Here is a 17,759-nt window from a genome sequence, read left to right on the forward strand (position 1 = left end):
TAGAAATTTGTTTATAATCAACAATACTCTATCATTACATTTTTCTAGTCTTCATTCATGTTTGAAAAACTCAAGTTTACACTTTATTGTTTCTCAATCTTTTTTTTCTAGATTAAGCTTGATGCTTTGAGTCAGGCTGGTAAATAGTAAAAAAAAAGTTAACAATAGTTTATTTGTTTTTTTCTTTTTTAACCTCCTCTCCTCTCTCTGATCCTCCTAAACATCTTCATCCTTTGGTGTTTAGAAAGGTAGCTATAGTATCTAATGTACAAAAAGCATTCCTAAAATGGTCTGATCAACCAATCCTCCCAATTCCCTCTTAGGAGAAGATACTGCAGTGTGTAATGGGATATAATAATAAAAATTAAGAATCGTTAACAAATTTCTGATTTCTCTAGACTGATCCATGCCCCAAAATCTTTGGGAACCCCAACAATCTTACTTATCAGGTAAGCACAACTGACCCCAAATAATTGCATGCAATTCCTTCTTTCTGAATAGTCTTCTGATGCCAATATCTTGCAGCCAATCCTTCATATGCATAGCTCCTCCTACCTTTGGCAATAGCAGCTGGAACATCTGTATAGCATTAAAGGGTATATAGTAAATGCTTCCTCTTCTCTTCAAAGGCAGTTTGTTTTTTTGTTTTTTAGGCCTAGATAATATGAAGGCAGTCATTTGAAATGTACACAGCCAAGTCTTTGTTTAAATCTGGAAGTTGGCACATAGAAAATTTGCTGATTTGTTAGCTCCCTCTTTTTGCCTTGATATTTTGATAATGATTTTCTGGGCTTGCAGAAAAAAAGAAGTGACTTTGCTTTTATCTAAGCTTTAGTTGCTAGTTAAGTAGATGATCAGTAACTCAAGTCTCAGTAACTTAATAGGCACATTTGATTAAAGTTCCTTTAAGCCTTTCCCAGTAAGTGCTCTCTGAAACGAAGCGAATAGGAGAGCCTCCACTTGCTATGGGTTGATTTACAGGCCTCAGCAAACAGAGGTGAAATCGGGTCTCATTAGCAATTACCAAAAATAATTTTAATGCTCTATTTGAATTACAAAGTCATTTAGAACAAAAGAAACATTAGGGTTTATAGAGACTACAATCCTGGAAAATTGCATAGATGCTTAACCTTGCTGCACCTCCAAAACAGTTTTTTTCAAAGGTGCCAACGGTCAGATTGCAAGTGGATCATACAGTGTAAAAATCAAACCTGTTTGCTTTGGAATCACAGGCAACCAATGCAACACCAACTGCTCACAGCAATGTAATGGCTCATCTTTGTCCCTCCACTGAGACCTCTCCTGGTCCCTGGTATCCCTGAGTCATCACCCAGTCTGTTCTGTAGCAACACTCGGTGGCCCTCACTCCTGGGCAGAGGCAACTCAAGAACAGTTCTCTTCAAGTTAACTTAGTAAACATACAGAATATAAAGGGAGGGAAGCATCTGGGAGTGTGTGCCTGTGTGTGTGTGCCTGTGTGTGTGTGTGTGTGTGTGTATCGATTGAAATACATCCACTCACTCAAAAGTGTCCTGTTGTAAGGGAAATCAATATGCAGGCAAATTCCCATATTTCTGTTTACTTGTTTAACTAACTATTAAGTCACATAATACTTGCCTGTAATGTAGCTATGTGTATTATGAATGACATAATTACCATAATTCTCAGTTTTCAAAGCCCTCTGTCTGAGAGGTGTTTTTTTTTCCCCCTTCGTGAAATTAAAACAGTTACTTCGCTACATGCTCTGTTGGGATGACTGACAATTGATGAAAACATACAAAGCTCCCACAAATAATTTTAATTTCCATCCAAAATAAAAATGTGTTAACTCCTCATGCCTATAACAGAAATATTTTCATAATGACACTGTTTACACAGATTTAATCAGCTGTGTCACTGGGGTACAGCAAACACAGCAATGTGACCTGCTGAGACTTAGCACCAGATTGCGATTTACAATCAAGGCAACAGGAGTCACTGGAGTGCATAGCTCTCGCCCCAATTACTAATTAATCAGACCCAAAGAGGTCTCCATAAAAGGGACGACATTCAGCTGTGCATCCCATAAATTTAAAGGGCTCCTCTATTTTTTAAGGAGGAAAGGTGACCTAAGGAGGAATGTCACAACACGGTACCTGTCTCGTACGCAAGCTCACTGAATCCATTCCATTGGGGCCTTACTTGTCTTTTTGCCACTCTCTTTGTAAATGTTCTGAATACACATTTCATGCTATGGCAGTATCCCAGCATCATTAAAATGTCAGTATGCCAGTTTCTGTATAAAAACAAGTGACTGGCTTGCTTTTTTGAGTTTCTGTGCAAGTCTTTTTTTCCTTTCTTTCTTTACAGCTAGTGCCTATAGAATATGAAGGGGTTTCATAGGTAGGTGTAGTTGAAGAATGTGTTGGGAAGAAGAAGACTAGAAACCAGTTTAATTTAGTCCTCCTTCTATTCAACTTTAGCAAATGAAAAATATACTTAATCCCCTTTATATGGGGATCAGAGAACTGTAGAAGCCTTAAAAACTACCCAGCGTTGGCCAAAAATAAAATTCCAAAAGAGCAATCTAAAAGAAAACATGTATTACTGACTTGTTTATTTTAACCATCTTTCAAATGATGAATTTGATCCTTGTTTTTCTTCCTTTCCTGGATACCTATGCTATGGAGAGCATTTCCTTTGATGTAAGTGGCAACCCTGGACCTAGAGGGATCAGCATGGGGAGAGAGCAAAGTGAGGATCAGGCTTCTGATTTCAGAGACTTGATCCACAGCCCGGCCAAATGAATGTGAAAACTATTTAAGTCATTCCACGTTAGCCACGCACGTGTCGGTATGGGCCATTGGAACACACAGCATCAGACCTAAAGGAAGGCGTATTAGTGGCCGTATATCTGTGCAAGAACTATCAATTGCAGAAATAAAAACTATTTTGTCAGAGACTTGGATTATGAAGCCTGTCCTTCGGCTTGTAAGGGATTTCTGGAAATTATCCTGAAATAGTGTCATAAAGTAGATCAGATTTTGTAGAAAAAAGGTACGATGACTGGAGTTTTCCATTCTTAACCAAGGGTCATCTCACATAAATCATAGGTGTGGCAAAAAAAAAAAAAAAAAAGGCTATAAAGTCAAAACCTAACAGCTATGTCACTCTAAGAATTTAAAGCTGTTTACTTATTCTTCAGGTCCTAAATGCACATTACACACCGAGGAGACCGACCGGGGACCACAAAGTTCCTGGCCTGCTGTTTAAATTTAGTCCTCCTCTGCCATTAAGGGACTGTGTGATCTGGCATAAACCTTCTCACCTCCTCTTTCTCTAGAACCTAAACACACTGAACTACATGATCCCTGAAGTTTCTGACATTTCCAATACATTTCAAGTCCACGAGGAGATATATATGTGTTTATTTATATTTATATGTTTATTTATATTTACATAAAATCATCATCTGCAGTATATACCAATTCACTATTTAATTACTAGTAATTGCGTTTATTTTCTTAGCATGTAGAGGAGATATGTATAATCCAGATGACTTACAAAGTGGCCAAAGAAGTCTGAGCTGTTCTATTCTTTTTTTTTTTTTTTTTCTCTTGCTGACTTTCTCATGAGTAAATGGATATAGATGATAAAGATGGGGGTGGTATTTCGACAATAGTTACTTTTGTATTAAAAATTTGCCGTGTGCTAAGCATTGTATTACATGCCTTCTGTACATTCTTATTATACCCCCATGACTCCAGAAAGCATCATGGGGGTAAAATATTACCACCCTCATTGTCATGTGAGAAAATTGAGGCCTGAGAGGTTAAATGACTCTCCCAGCTAGCACCTTCCTCTGTCCCCACTCCGTGTGAGGATAAGAAAGGGTCCACTGGTCTTTTGCACACTCTAAACCAGAGCACACACTGCTGGGCAAACAGAGAGCTTCAAGCACTTAGCATATTTTTCTGTTTTTTGTCACTGATGTTCCTTTAAAAAATTAAAAAAACAAACATGAGACCTTCTACCCTTTTTTACTCTCAAGTCTCTTTGGTATATCCAAAGTTATAAGAACAGCTGTTCATTTCAGAGCAAGGCCAAGCCATGGTTACAGAAAACAAGGTCTCTTGAACATGCAGGATCCACCGCACACTCAGGGTCATTATACACTTAGTGGCAATTCATTTATAAAATAGTCATATCATTACAATTGTTTTGAACCATTTAGGTCTTGTCTCAGAAACTGCTAAATTGCAGGGCCGGCTACCTAACTGCCAGGACCCTATGCAAGAGAAAAATGCAGCACAGACCCTGGGAAGTCCATTTCCCCTTCCCCTGTGTGCTGCCCCGACCCACCACAGAAGGGAGACCCTCAGAACTGCACTGTGTGCTGGACCCTGCCTGGGGCCTAGATCAGGGTGGGCAAGAGGCCCCCATCAGGTGTCCTGCCGAGTGGGTCATGGTGCTGCCATCTGAAAGCCTGGAAGCCAGGATACTACCCTTTCCTGTTCCAGGACCCTCCAGAGGTCAGAGGCTAAATGCAGGTTCCTCCACCCCACCCCCACCCTTTGGGACCCATACCTTCCCTGCTGACTGTGGGAGGGATGGAGAGGGAGTCCTGGCAGGACCTTAAGCACCAGGGGCAGGCAGGAAGTGAGCATTGAGAACCAGTTGGGATAGGGGAGCAGGGTACATGTTGGGGGATAGGGACTGGACCTCACCTGAAAAGAACATCTAAGCTCCCAGCACATGCGCCATAATCCTGTTAATTTCTTATACAACACAAATTCCAAGATAAGATCACTAAGAATTTCAGGTCGACAACCCCAGTTGGTCCAGCGCATTCAGCCCCAGTGCTGGACCCTTCTGAGCGTGGATGCTGTGCTACTGCGCTGCCACAGGCCCGCACCGGAACCTGCTAACTAGTCCCTCACCACTGCCATCAGGCTGCGTGTGAGCCAGTGAAGTCGGAAGTACCAAAGAAGGAATTTTTTTAATTTGCTACTGACGCTGTTTAATGACTTCTATGGGACCACAGGGCTCTGAATTGCGCTTTTCCGCCACTCAGTGCTCTCTCTCCTCTTCATTCATTGTCTGAATCGTCCCTGCAGTCCCCCCACCAAGAGAGGGCCCAGTCAGCTACTCTCCGGAAATGCTTATTCCTAAGTAAGTTTATCCTACAGGGGTCTATTCCGGGGCATCCACAGTTAGCCTGAGGATGCCTGATGCGACAAATAAACTTCTACATGGCCGATACTGAGAAAGGCCTCTAGTCGTCAAACATCATTGTGTTTCTATAACTTAGTGAGTTCTCCTTTCTCTGAAAAAGTATACTCAAATATTAGAACTTTTACAATATGTGAAGCGTATTTTCACTGTAGGTTTTGAAGGCCATGTTCACTGCCATAAACCATAATGAATTGATTTACCGTGTTTCAGTTCCCTTTCTTTCTCAGAATTTAAGAGGGTATTTTGTTGTGTTTCCTCCTATTTCTTCTGTGCAGTGTGGCAAAACCGCCTAATGTTTCTCTCTGCTCCAGTGATTCATGATGATACTTTCATACATACACAGTGTGTTACAGTAAATAAAACATATTTATATATAATTCTGTGAGTTGGTTGAAATAAATGTTATTGTCTCCTTCTTAGAAATGAGGATAAAAATGTCCAGAGGGCAGGTGATTTTTTTTCAAGCTTGTACAGAGTGAATGGCTGAGCTAACTGTAGATCCCGGGCATCGGAGCGCTGGGCTGCTACCCTCCACCTGCCTCTCCTGGGATCAGAGGGCACGTGGCACCAAGGGTGGGGGTGAGGGTGAGACACAGGCGTGGCACTGGCCGTGGGCTTGGCACGTTCCATGTGCTCACACTGACTCCTCGTGGTCCCCAGATCTGCAAGGTTTTAGCTTCCATTCCCTACATACTCTCCCCATGTTCCCAAAGAGGGGAGAACGAAGACTGTCCAAAACAGGATGGACACAAACGAAGCCACAGAAACAGACACATGTCATGTATCTGTGACAATGGACTCCACACCCATTTCTTGACATGTTAGAAAATGAGCATACCTGAGGGCCATCATGTGGAAGCCCAGGTAGGAAGGGAGGGGCCTGAGGCGGGCAATGGCACCCCTCCCCCCCGGGAGAAGGGCAGACCTTTGTTCCTCACTGTGTCCAGTTCTCGCGGGGAAGTGACTATTGTTTCAGCTTCTGCAACACATTCGAGTCAGATTCCGAACACAGCTCTGGCGTAGACGGATTGAAGGCGAAAACAGAAACACGGCTTTCTCTACACCATCTATATTAAAATGTTTTGGGCGATCAACTAGAAGTTTTAATGAGCAAAACAGTTGTATATTATGCTGAGCATGTAAAACCCTTCTGAAGCACAGCTCCTGACAGAGACTACCAATAGGCTTTGTTTCCCTCGGCCTCCACGGTGGAAGGGCGGGACATGTTTTGAAACCTCACTTACCACCTAAGATGACTATTTTTAAATAACATCTGATAAAGTACAATGCTTCGGCAATTTTTATTTAGAGCTTATTTTGCTTTTAGAAAACTCTTTTAAAAATTCTAAAGTGCACTTTTATTGGATGAAGGTCAGTTGGATTTTGGAAGTAAGAGGGAGGAGGAGAAGCCCTACTCTGCACTCTTGCGGGACCTGGACAGTATCTGACCAACTTCTTCCAGATTTAAAGGAAGCAGAGAACAGAATGTCCTGAACACAGCAGGCGTTATCTTTGTCTTTCCGTTACCCATATTTCTGTGCTATTTGACTTTGGTTTCATTAGAATATTATTTAAGGTGATCTAAGAGATACCCTTCTCATAGCCATCTTTCCTTAATTCATGAATTTCCCCAAAATCAATTAAACTTCTCAACATGCGGGTATGTGGGCTGTGGCTCTGACCATGGAATCTAAATTGGTTTCTCCATTCCCTTTACATCAGTTTGACAGCCGATGTCGTTGGTCAGGTTGTTCTGTGCTGTACCTAAGGGTTAATCTGTGAGCCTATGATTTTTAATATAAAAATAATACATGCTATAGTAGAAAACCACAACATAGTGTTACACCAGCATTAACAAGGGGGGGGAAGAACAAAAACAGTCTTTTGCTACTTGAAAAGGTGAACCCTGCACTTACAGAGAATTTAATACTAATTAATATTTGAAAACTATACAGAAAATCAAATATGAGACTATTTCCATTTTCTATTTTATTAAATGTATGGCTATTTCCATAACATTGGTGGGGGTAGGGTGGGGAGGAGGAGTCTTTAAACTCTTCTCAACCCGCAACAACATAACAGGGAACTGAAATGCACATCTGTAAATAAATGCATCATTAGATTCTCATCAATTTGTAAGCTTCGCTTGATGTATGGCTAAAATAATCCCACAAGGAAACTAAAAAAAAAAAAAAAAAAGTGTTTGGTTCCAAGCACATGCCAAATAGAGGAAGAAAGGGGTTAGATGGGTGGGGAGCAAATTATTTAAATGAAGAATTTTGCAGACATTAGAAATATCTTGACAACAGTCCAGAATGAGGAACTATTTTAAGTGCACAGCTATCCATGTATTCATTAGCAGAGGAGAGCTCTGGACATCTTAAAGGAGCGCAGTGAAACAACTAATGATGCACTCGAGCGGTGACAGGTTGTCATTAGAACAGCATCTGCTCTCATCAGAGTTAATTTTTCAGTTGCTTTGTTTTCCAAGTAGGTGTCTGGTAAAATTTAGCAGAATCTTAATTAAAACACATTTTCAAACTCCTTGGATGCTCATCTCAGCTAAAGAAATCAAGACAATTTCCACCATAAACATCAAGCTTCAGTTGAGTTATCAAATGGAAGAAGGAATTCAGCCAACATAAGTTGCTGGTATTAACTATTCAGATGCCCAGAGCGGGCAGAAACAAAAACCTACATTGAGAAATAATCTATTTTTTTCAAACCACCAATTAGTCATAGCACACATTCAAATAAGAGTAATACTTAAGACACTTAACTGACCTTCACTTTGCAATATAAAAACTGAAATGTAATTTATCTGTTTGGAACTTTCAAAAGACAGTGTGGGTTTCTGTATTTATCCTTAAATACATAAGTAAATATTTGAAATACATTTTTAAGGAAATAGGAATACTTCCCCAAATGACCACTGCTTATCACCAGCTACTCATACAGAAACACCAATAAGGATCCTAATTAAAATTGCTGTGCCCCGGCCGGTTTGGTTCAGTGGTTAGAGCATCGGCCTGTGGAACAGAGAGTCCTGGGTTTGGCTCCTGCTAGGGGCATGTATCTCAGTTGTGGTTCGTCCCCAGCCTGGATTGGGGTCATGTGGGCGGCAAACAGTCGATGTGTCTCTCTCACATTGATGTTTCTCTCTCTCTCTCTACCTCCCTCTCTCCCTTCCATTCTATCTGAAGATAAATGCAAAAGTGTCCTCAGGTGAGGATAAAAAAAAATTGCTGTAAATAACATCAATAAAACATGAAAATTTAAATAATGAGTCAAGAATGGTTAACATCCTTGACCTACTACTTAAGTACATGGAAAGCCCAGTGCTAAAGTGAATGGAATCAAAGGTAAATAATAATAATAACAACAACAACAACAACCAGGAGAAAAAAAGTCCAGAAATATTATGGCAGAAGTCCAGAAATATTATGCATTAAACAAAAATATTATTTATATTAAAAATCATGCATATGGAGTGCATTCTGCTCTCAAAGTGAGGATTACCATATCCTCCAAAATATGAAGCTAGCTCTCCCAGAGAAAAAAGGAATAATGCTGACTACTCAGTGGCACCCACTCTGGATGCCAGTACATGGATTCCCCAAATTAGATGGGGGTCTTCTTCAACAGGTAGCTACACATTGCAATATATATATTCTTGTATGAGTTCTCTAATGCATGAAGTCATAGAACCATGGAAATAACAAGTTATTAAGAATGAATAAATTCATCAGTGACGAACTGTAAAAAATATACAGCGGTTTTCTTTCGGCTTCTCCAATTCCTTCTCAACCATTGTGACTAAAGAACACTTTATGCTCCATTCATATCTTTGTATGATTCCTATTGCTTTAATTCCACACCATCTGACTGCTCTATCATGTCTGTTTATAAATTCAGGGCCTATCTTATACTTTGATCTGGCACTTGCTCAATGCATAGTCTTTAGGAACTGCATTTTTCACTAAGGGCTGTTGCCTTGTGCACACTAGTTGCAAAAGGGCAGTTGGGTCCCTTCCTCTCTCAAACATTACTGTACATTTGTCTATAGCTGTTGTAAGCACACTCTCCTTCTGCTGGGAGACATAGACCATTACGCAGGTTACAGGCTACGCCTCTGTAACAAATGGATATCAAATGGTGAATTGAAAATGATGGAATTTTATTTCTCTCTCAACTACCAGTCTGGAAGTCATGGGAAGTTCTGGTTGTGGTACAGCTGTGCTCCAGGAAGTCATTCAGGTCTCTGTTCACCTTCATCTGGTTACTCCCAAATCCCTTAGGGTATAGTTCTCTGCTTGATCATACTGGGTCACAGTCACATCTTTACTCTAGCCCATGGAATGGAAGTAAAAAAGGAAATGGACTGTAGGCATTTCCTTTTAGGTAACATGGTAGTAGAACACATCACTTGAGTGGAGAATATATCACTGTGTATTCTACATCACTGTGGAGTACTTTCCATTGACAAAAACTCAGTCCTATGGACCCACCTAGCCTTAACAGAGCCAGGAAATACAGTCTATAGTCGGGTAGTCAGATGCTCAGCCATATAATATGTTTTTAAAAAAGAAGAATGGGTTTAGGTAGGAAACTAGCATACCCAGAGAGAAATAAACTGAAACAAACAAAAATCTAGTAAAATTTACCAGCCCTGAGTCTAAACAGTTCCTGTTAATAATGAATTGGAGTCTTCTATTTTAGCGATGTCTGTAAATTGTCATTAAGCAACCCCCATGTAACAGTTTCTGTAGGCATTAGTATTTGCTCACTTTCCAATCAATATCAAAAGGAAAATCTTGCGTTTCTGTAGAATTCACCAATCAATTGTATCTTTTATCCTTGTTCTTGGAAGCATAAAGTATCCCTGACTACAGTGTGGTCCTGCACTTCATTTACAGCTGAGAGACCTAGAGTGCAAGAGGGCACAGTGACAGGCAGTGGTGTCCTGCGCCCCTCAGGCCAACATTGCTCAGCTGGGTGCCTGGAGGTCTGAGTTCTAGACTCTGCTACCACTTTTTATTTAGTTGAGTAAATTACTAAGTCCTGATATGAATCTAAAGGCTCCTTCTGGATTTAACATCAAGAACAATAATTTTAATGACTTACTGAAGCTGACACTGGTAGAGTCCCTAGATTTCTATTCCAACGCTTTTATTTCTACTATAGCCTCCTGGAATCATAGTAACAATAATAAACCCATAACAAATATTTTTTAAATAAATAAATGTGTGATGATTAGAGTGACCAAACATTCTAGGACATCCCTGGTCCATGCCTGATATAATCCCATATGTCCAGTAACTGGTAATTGTGGCCCTTTTACTCTCAAAACTGTCCCAGTTCAGACAATAGAAGTTTTATGTTTTCTCCTCACTGTTCAAAAACAACTCTTTGAATGAATACTAAAAAATAGTACTCACCAGCCAGGCTGGTGTGGCTCAGTAGTTTAGCATCAACCCATGTATCCAAGAGGTTGCCAATTCTATTCCCGGTCAGGGTTTGTGGGCTAAATCCCCAGTGGGGGCATGCAGAAGGCGGCCAGTCAGTGTTCTCTCTCATTGATGTTTCTATCTCTCTCTCCCTCTCCTATTCTCTCTAAAAATTAGTAAAGAAAAAAGCTAAATACAAAGAAAGAATGTCAAATCTGGAGGTCAATTCCATATTGTACCTCGTATAATTTATAATAGTGTTGATATTTCATTTTAAGAACATTTTTCACAATTTATAGTTTTCACTTTATATACCCTTCTGTTAGTGTTTTAGTTCAGAGTTGGTATTCCATAAGGTTCAATGCTCTTTAAAGAGCTCAGAGCTTTTCATGTCCTGCTGTAGAATTTTTTCCTTCTTCCTGCCTTCCTCTTCCTCTCTTGCTCGCCTTCCCTTTACTCCCCTCTTCCCTCTTTCCTTCTTTCCTTTCATCCACAAATATTGCTTAAGTACTTGACCTGTGCTGCCAGGCGCCTTGCTGGAGAAAAGAGCTATAGCATGAATGCGAGACAGTATCTGTTTGCATAAAGCTTGCAATTTACTAGTAAAAGTTGATACTTATTATTTCTATTTTGTATTGGTACTCTCAGAATATGAGGATTTAAGAATCTTCTTTCATCAATTATTTTATCTCTGAATTTGGGGAAAATGTCTGAGTTCAACTCCCACCCCACCCCCACAAAATAACATTCTTCTTTCTAAAATAAATGTTTTTCATATCAATTCTAGCTCAGCCAAAAACCTTCTGAGGTCAGGATTTAGAGGTTTGCACAAAAAAAGGTCCCTGCAATAGTCACCCATCCGGACCTTTCCACGGCCTCCCTGTCTGTCAAAGGGCTCCATGGCCAGAGGAACAGGGGGTGTCCTCAGTAGACACACTGAATTGAATGTTGGGCTCCATATCACAAATAGATTTTTCAGTGGCTCTGAGCATATAGCATGCCTCTCTACTACAAAGATTAGTGGACCTGTTATATTTTTATGAGTCAATCAACTTGAAATTCAAGAATGGAGTATAAAGCTATCTTTTATACAACCAGAAATGGGGTGGGGTGGGAGAGAGAAAGAGAGGTATAATGCAAGGGAACTGAGAATCCCACCAGGACAGATGGCTTATGCCATTTTGAATTTAGTCTCCCGAAGGAGCAAACCCTTATAGAGGCTACTCAAGCTTCTGTTTGCATGAGAAAACGCTTTTTCAATGTTGATGGCTATATCTATGTGATCTCCATGGGGGTGAAAAAAGGCACAGAGATTTACCTTTAATTTAGGTAGAGTAAAACAATGAGGTTAGAAGATTAAATCCACGGGGTGTCACACACATCTCTTTGAGCATCAATTAAAGGGACAACAGAATAATAAAACTCTACCACTTGATACAAGATTTGCCACCCAGAATAAAAATAAAATAGACACATTACTCCTCAAAACACATTTTATTTAGTTGTTAAGAGTAGAGTGTTGGAATTTTTGAAGAACTGTTGCTATTTAATAGAGGTGAAAGTTTTTATGTGAACACTGCCTGTGTGAGCGTGTGTGTGTGCAAAGGCGGCGTGACACATTCTGCTCGAATTAGACTTAGAAATAACTAGTAACAGCTGTGGCGCTTACAAATCGGTTTGATTTAAATGATGATGTCATGTGCTTATATAAGAAAATTAAGTGTAGTCATTGTATAGGAGAGTATATAACTTGCTCTTTATCTAAAAGAGATAGTGTGCAAGAATCTCATTTAGAGGCTATAAATATTCACACTTAAAGCTAAATTATATTTTTTGTACACTCTCAAAATTTTTATCATCATGCACCATTTAAAAATATCTATGTCCATAAAGATAGCAGAGATAGAACAGACAAAAAAATTATTTTGTGGTAGTCATAAAAATTACTAAATAGAAAACTGTGAGTCTTTATTTACTGGTATTCCTTTACCTTAATTAAGGTCCCATCCAAGATGACTTGGATACTTTACTCATGGTAACAAAAACAAGACCTCAGGAAACAACCAAGTTCATAGAATTACATTTTTATTTTCTACAGGTACATGAATAGCAGAAGCTAGTAAATAAAAACTATTTTGAGGATTGATTACAATTAATTTGCTAATTATCTTTTCTATCTGTAAACATTGGCCAGAGATTAATGTAAAGGGACATGTTTGCCTAAAATTTAGAAAAATGTAATACTTTATTTTCCAGACAGTCTGATTCTAATAACTTGAGAAAGTGCTATTATTTGGGTGGAGGAAAGGAGGCAAATGTAAAAATTAATGATATAATGCAGAATTACTAGAGTCTGAAATTGTAAGTGTGGAATCTGATCTCTCTTCATGCTCACAAAGATAGAAAATAGCAGTAAGGAACACACTGTGCTTACCTGGGTATTGTCTTCTAAAAGACCAGATTTAATTATACAAGCACCATTCATTTGTTAAATTATTTCATTCATGGTCTTTATTAAAGAAAAGCTCCAAAAAGTTAATTTTGTTTTACATTTCAAAATACAGCTCTTTTAAATGTCTTTCTTTCCAAAGCCTTAAAAAAAAAAAAAAAAGAAGAAGAACAGTTTCTCATTCAGAAACATAGAACAAGTGTTCTTTCAGGAAAACCCGGTGTTCGCTCTTTACACCCCTTATCTCTGAATTTGGGGGAGTGAGTCTGGGGCTAACATACTCCCCCCCCCCCAAATCACCAGCGTCTCTCATTTCAGCTATTAAGTGCTAATGCCAAGTAGTTGGAGACTCTCTCTTTTCTGCTAAATGTGTGGGCTAAATTAAGTACAAATTCTCATAATGGCTTATCTTAGAGAGAGGAGAAAGAAGTGTTTTAAGAGGACACTTAGAGAAAGAAGCGTTTCCAAAAGAAGTTATGGTGATACAATATGGTAAGCAAAAAACGTTGGCCATGTCCTCCCCTCAGCTGGGACACCTCCTGTACGCGGATATTTCGCAAAGTGATTTCACAGGCAAATGGTTTAATGCATGGCCAGCCAATTTAGCCTTTATTTTAAATATATTCTTTATGCATATAGATATTTTGAGATTGTGCCTTCTGGAATGATTACTGAAACCACATTGGAAAGTTATTATGCAGAAGCATGGGTGTACAAATAGTTCATAGCTTAGGGGAACTATAAATAGAACTGACTGAATCTTGTTAAAGAGTTCATGTCCTAGTTATTTAAAAGAACTATTTTGGTGGCATCGATCAGCTATAACACTTTTAATATGCATGTAACTAAAAAAAAGGTAAGAAAAACAATCACACTAGATTTTTGGAAAGGAATATAATGAAAAAGTACTCTAAATTAGGAAATGAATTATGATCTAATTCCAACAAAAGAGTATGTTTTATTTTTCCATTATGTCATAATTTTTTAATTCTGAGGCAATATATAATTAGTACCTCTAATTTTTAGGTTAATATATTCTGCAGACCAATGGTAATTGGAAAATGTAATAGTACCTAGCTAGTCCCAAGAATTTTACTGATAGTTGTTTTTGAATAAAGTATTATTACCCACCCAGCTGATGTGGCTCAGTGGTTGAGCATCGACCCATGCACCAAGAGGTCACCGGTTCAATTCCCAGTCAGGGCACATGCCCAGGCTGTGGGCTAAATTCCCAGCAGGGAGCATGCAGGAGGCAGCCAATCAATGTTTTCTCTCATCATTGTTTCTATCTCTCTCTCCTACTCCCTTCCTCTCTCTCTAAAATCAATAAAGAAAAAAAAATTTTTTTAAGTATTATTACCCATGAATCATTCTAATATGTGACAATGTCATTTACATATGGTTGTGATATAACACTAGTGACTATCAGCAGGGTAACAACATATATCATTTTTAAAGTTTTTAAGGTATAGTCATACATTTGAGAAAACAGCATGTTAGATTTGATAAAATTCCAACATCCTCATCAGAAGAAAAAGATCCTTCAAGTAGTGACCTGCTCACTTTATTATGCCTCCTTTCAGGAAATCCTTCAGTGACTAACAGTCTTCATTTGTTGTATGTGTATATATATGTATATATACATGTATTCCACTTCAGATCTTACACAATCATATCTGTCCTACATAAAAACTACCTTGTTTTGAATGAATGTGCACAACCTTGTCCCTGAATGAGAAGCTCAAGTAGAAACACTTTCATTCGGAATCCATACACAATTGAAGCTTGTAGGCAGTGCCTGAGGGTGGGCTGGGAGCCTTGATTCCCACGGAGTCCTTTCCCTGAACATATAGATACTGTCTTCTCAAGCCCTCTGTCTCTCTTTTTTTTTTTTTTTTTTTTGCTCACATTTAATTTTTATTGAATTTTTAATGCTTCACAAGACAATATTGCATTCATTTAATTCTTTTATTTCTTTATTTCTGTTTGCTGCTGTTATTTTAATTACTCAAAGAGAGAGGGAACCATTTTGGCCTTTTTTCTTTATCTTTCTCTGAAGGCTGCCTTAAGCTTTCTAAATTTGGAATATTTAAGCAAGCTGAAAGGGAAGAGGGGTTCTGCAAAATCACTCAACGGGGAGGGAAAGGTTGCCTTGTCAATCATGCCCTATGATGGGTGATTAACTGCGTGTACAATTACATTTTACTTTTAATTAATTATGCTTAAGGCTTTAATTAAATTTGGGGGTTCCCTTCTTAGAGCGGCTCGTGCTGACGGAGGTGCACGCGCCGGCCGTCGTCAACACGCGGCGGACGTCCTTGGTGTCCACAGTGCGGGTAGCAGTAGCGGCGCGTCTCCTCCGGCAGTGCTGATTCGCAGAAACTCATCGCGGATGAAGTTCTGGGCCCCGGTCACGGGCGGGTCCTCTCCAGGCTCGGGAGTAGCATCCTCAGGAGTAGTGTAGCGAGCAAATTCTGGAAAGTGCTCCTCAATGTTCGATTTTCCAGCAAGGACTTTCTCAGCGAGCAGGCCTTGCTTGCTGAGGAACAGAATCACAGAGATGGTGCACAGCCTCTGTTGTTCCAGATGCGCTTGAAGAAGTTCAGGGCCTCCTGCAGACGTTGGTCTGGTTGTCCTCCCAAATGCCCATGTTGTAGCTGCTGCTGGCCACCACGAAGATGATGGCAGTCACATCATTGAAGCATTGGATCCATTTGCGGCGCTCGTCGCGCTGGCCACCAACATTAAACATGTGGAAGTTGACTTTGTCCACCTGGAACTTGGTCTCAAAGACTCCAGAAGTCAGACCGCGGCAGTGAAGCAGGTCCTGATCGCTGGGGACATAGTCGGCCCGCTTGATGACACCGTAACCTTGTCCAGAAGGTACTGCGCACCGTCGATCAGCTGGTACGCTGGAGCGCCCGCAGCAGGGGCGGACTCCTTCGTCCCCCCCAGGGCCGTGGGGTGCCAGTAGAATTCGGGAGGGAAGTGAGTCAGGCACGTTCATCACGCTCAGGATGTAGTCCACGCGGAACTGGTTCTCAGGGTTGGCCAGCTCCACGGGTGGCACCAGGTTGCTCATGGCCACGATGGTTTCAATGGCCTCCTTCAGGTTGTTTTTGGTGCCCTGCACTTTGGTGGCCTTCTCGCCATCGCTGTTGCTCCTGGCATCCTGCGGGTCCTCTTCGCGTCCTCTCCATTTAACCCACTAACATGCAGGATCCTCTTCTGCTTCACAATGGTGCTTCTACCAGACTCTCCAGCACCCAGCAGCAGCGGTGCGCGGCCCAGTAGACCTGCTTGTCCTTCTGCAGCTGCTTCTCGATCTTTCTGTTGGCCTCACGCTGCGCCTTCTCGTTGCGTCTTACCGTTTCCGAGACAGCCCATGGCTGTCAATTCCTGCCAAGGGCATATACCTCGGCTGTGGTTTGTCCCTGGCCCTGGTTTGGGCCCTGCGGGAGGCAACCAGTCGATGGTCCCTCTCACGTGATGTTTCTCTCTCCTCCCTTTCTCTCCCTCACTCTCCCTCCCACTCTATCTGAAGATAAAGAGAAAAATATCCTTGGGTAAAGATTAAAAAACATAATTTTTTTAAAAAAGTAACAGCAATCTAATGAACTAATCACCTAATCTTATTTAAAGTATTGTAAATGTACAAACTTCATAAGAAATGGGAAAATCACTAACTTCAAATTAAATGCATTTCAAATTAAACTGTTATGGTTTAATTTATATCTTCTTTGTTGATCCATATTAATAGATATTAATCACTGTAGTAATTCTTTCCACAAATTAGAAGGAAGATTGTTTTTCATAAAGTGCACAATGAAATTGAGTCCATGTGAGGAAACAATGACTCAGAGACAATGGACTTGGACAAGTCTCTCACTTCTCTTAAATCAATCAACAAATTATGCCTACTCTGTGTTCATTACTCTGCTAAACCTACAAGGGACACGATGCAGTTATTAGGTATTCATTCCTGGTCACTTCATTTAGGAAAGTACCAGCAACCTTTTTAGATCTACTAGGGCCAATAATAACCTACTGTCAGTCTTAATTAGTTCTGAGCAAACACGCAACCCAAGACAGGTCAAGCTGAGTTTTATCGTCCGGGGAGCAGTTTGTCTCTTGTGATGGCGAATGACTGTTTCATCAACTGTTGGGATATGCGAGGTTCGGGGATCCAGTGGTTATGTTTCCTGCCAAATGGACTGAGAGAACGGAGCCAGTTTAGAGCTGAGGAGCAAGGGGTTGTCCTGGAGAAATCCAGTCCTGTGATATCTATCTATTAATCCTGAGCACCTATTGGACACTTGTTTTTCTCAGTTACATTAACTACTCCAGTGTCTCTTCTCTCTAATAGAGTTCAAATCATCTTTTTACTCCTTGAATTCAAAAGAATTCTGATAAACATACTGATGGATTTGGTGACCGGGTACACTCACTTGATGGTCACCACTTCTGAAGACGTTCGGAAGAAGCAGTAGGTTTGGATGCCACACACGAAGGCACACTGTGGAACACACCAGCGACTGCAGTCCAGCACACGTTAACTGAGCAGCTACTGTGTATTCGGCACTTAGGCGGAGGTTTCAAAAACACATTTCTTTGGATAGAGATCAAAAAGTCAGAATAAACAATGGGGA

The 17,759-nt window shown here is 40.3% G+C and overlaps 1 pseudogene; it reads right to left on the bottom strand.

Annotated features, from left to right (window-relative positions):
* Window positions 1–15,365: 15,365 nt before the first annotated feature.
* On the bottom strand, window positions 15,366–16,497 carry LOC118625000 (annotated as a pseudogene).
* Window positions 16,498–17,759: the final 1,262 nt, after the last annotated feature.

This window comes from Molossus molossus, unplaced genomic scaffold (assembly GCF_014108415.1).
Source record: "Molossus molossus isolate mMolMol1 unplaced genomic scaffold, mMolMol1.p scaffold_m16_p_11, whole genome shotgun sequence".
Classification (NCBI taxonomy): domain Eukaryota; kingdom Metazoa; phylum Chordata; class Mammalia; order Chiroptera; family Molossidae; genus Molossus; species Molossus molossus.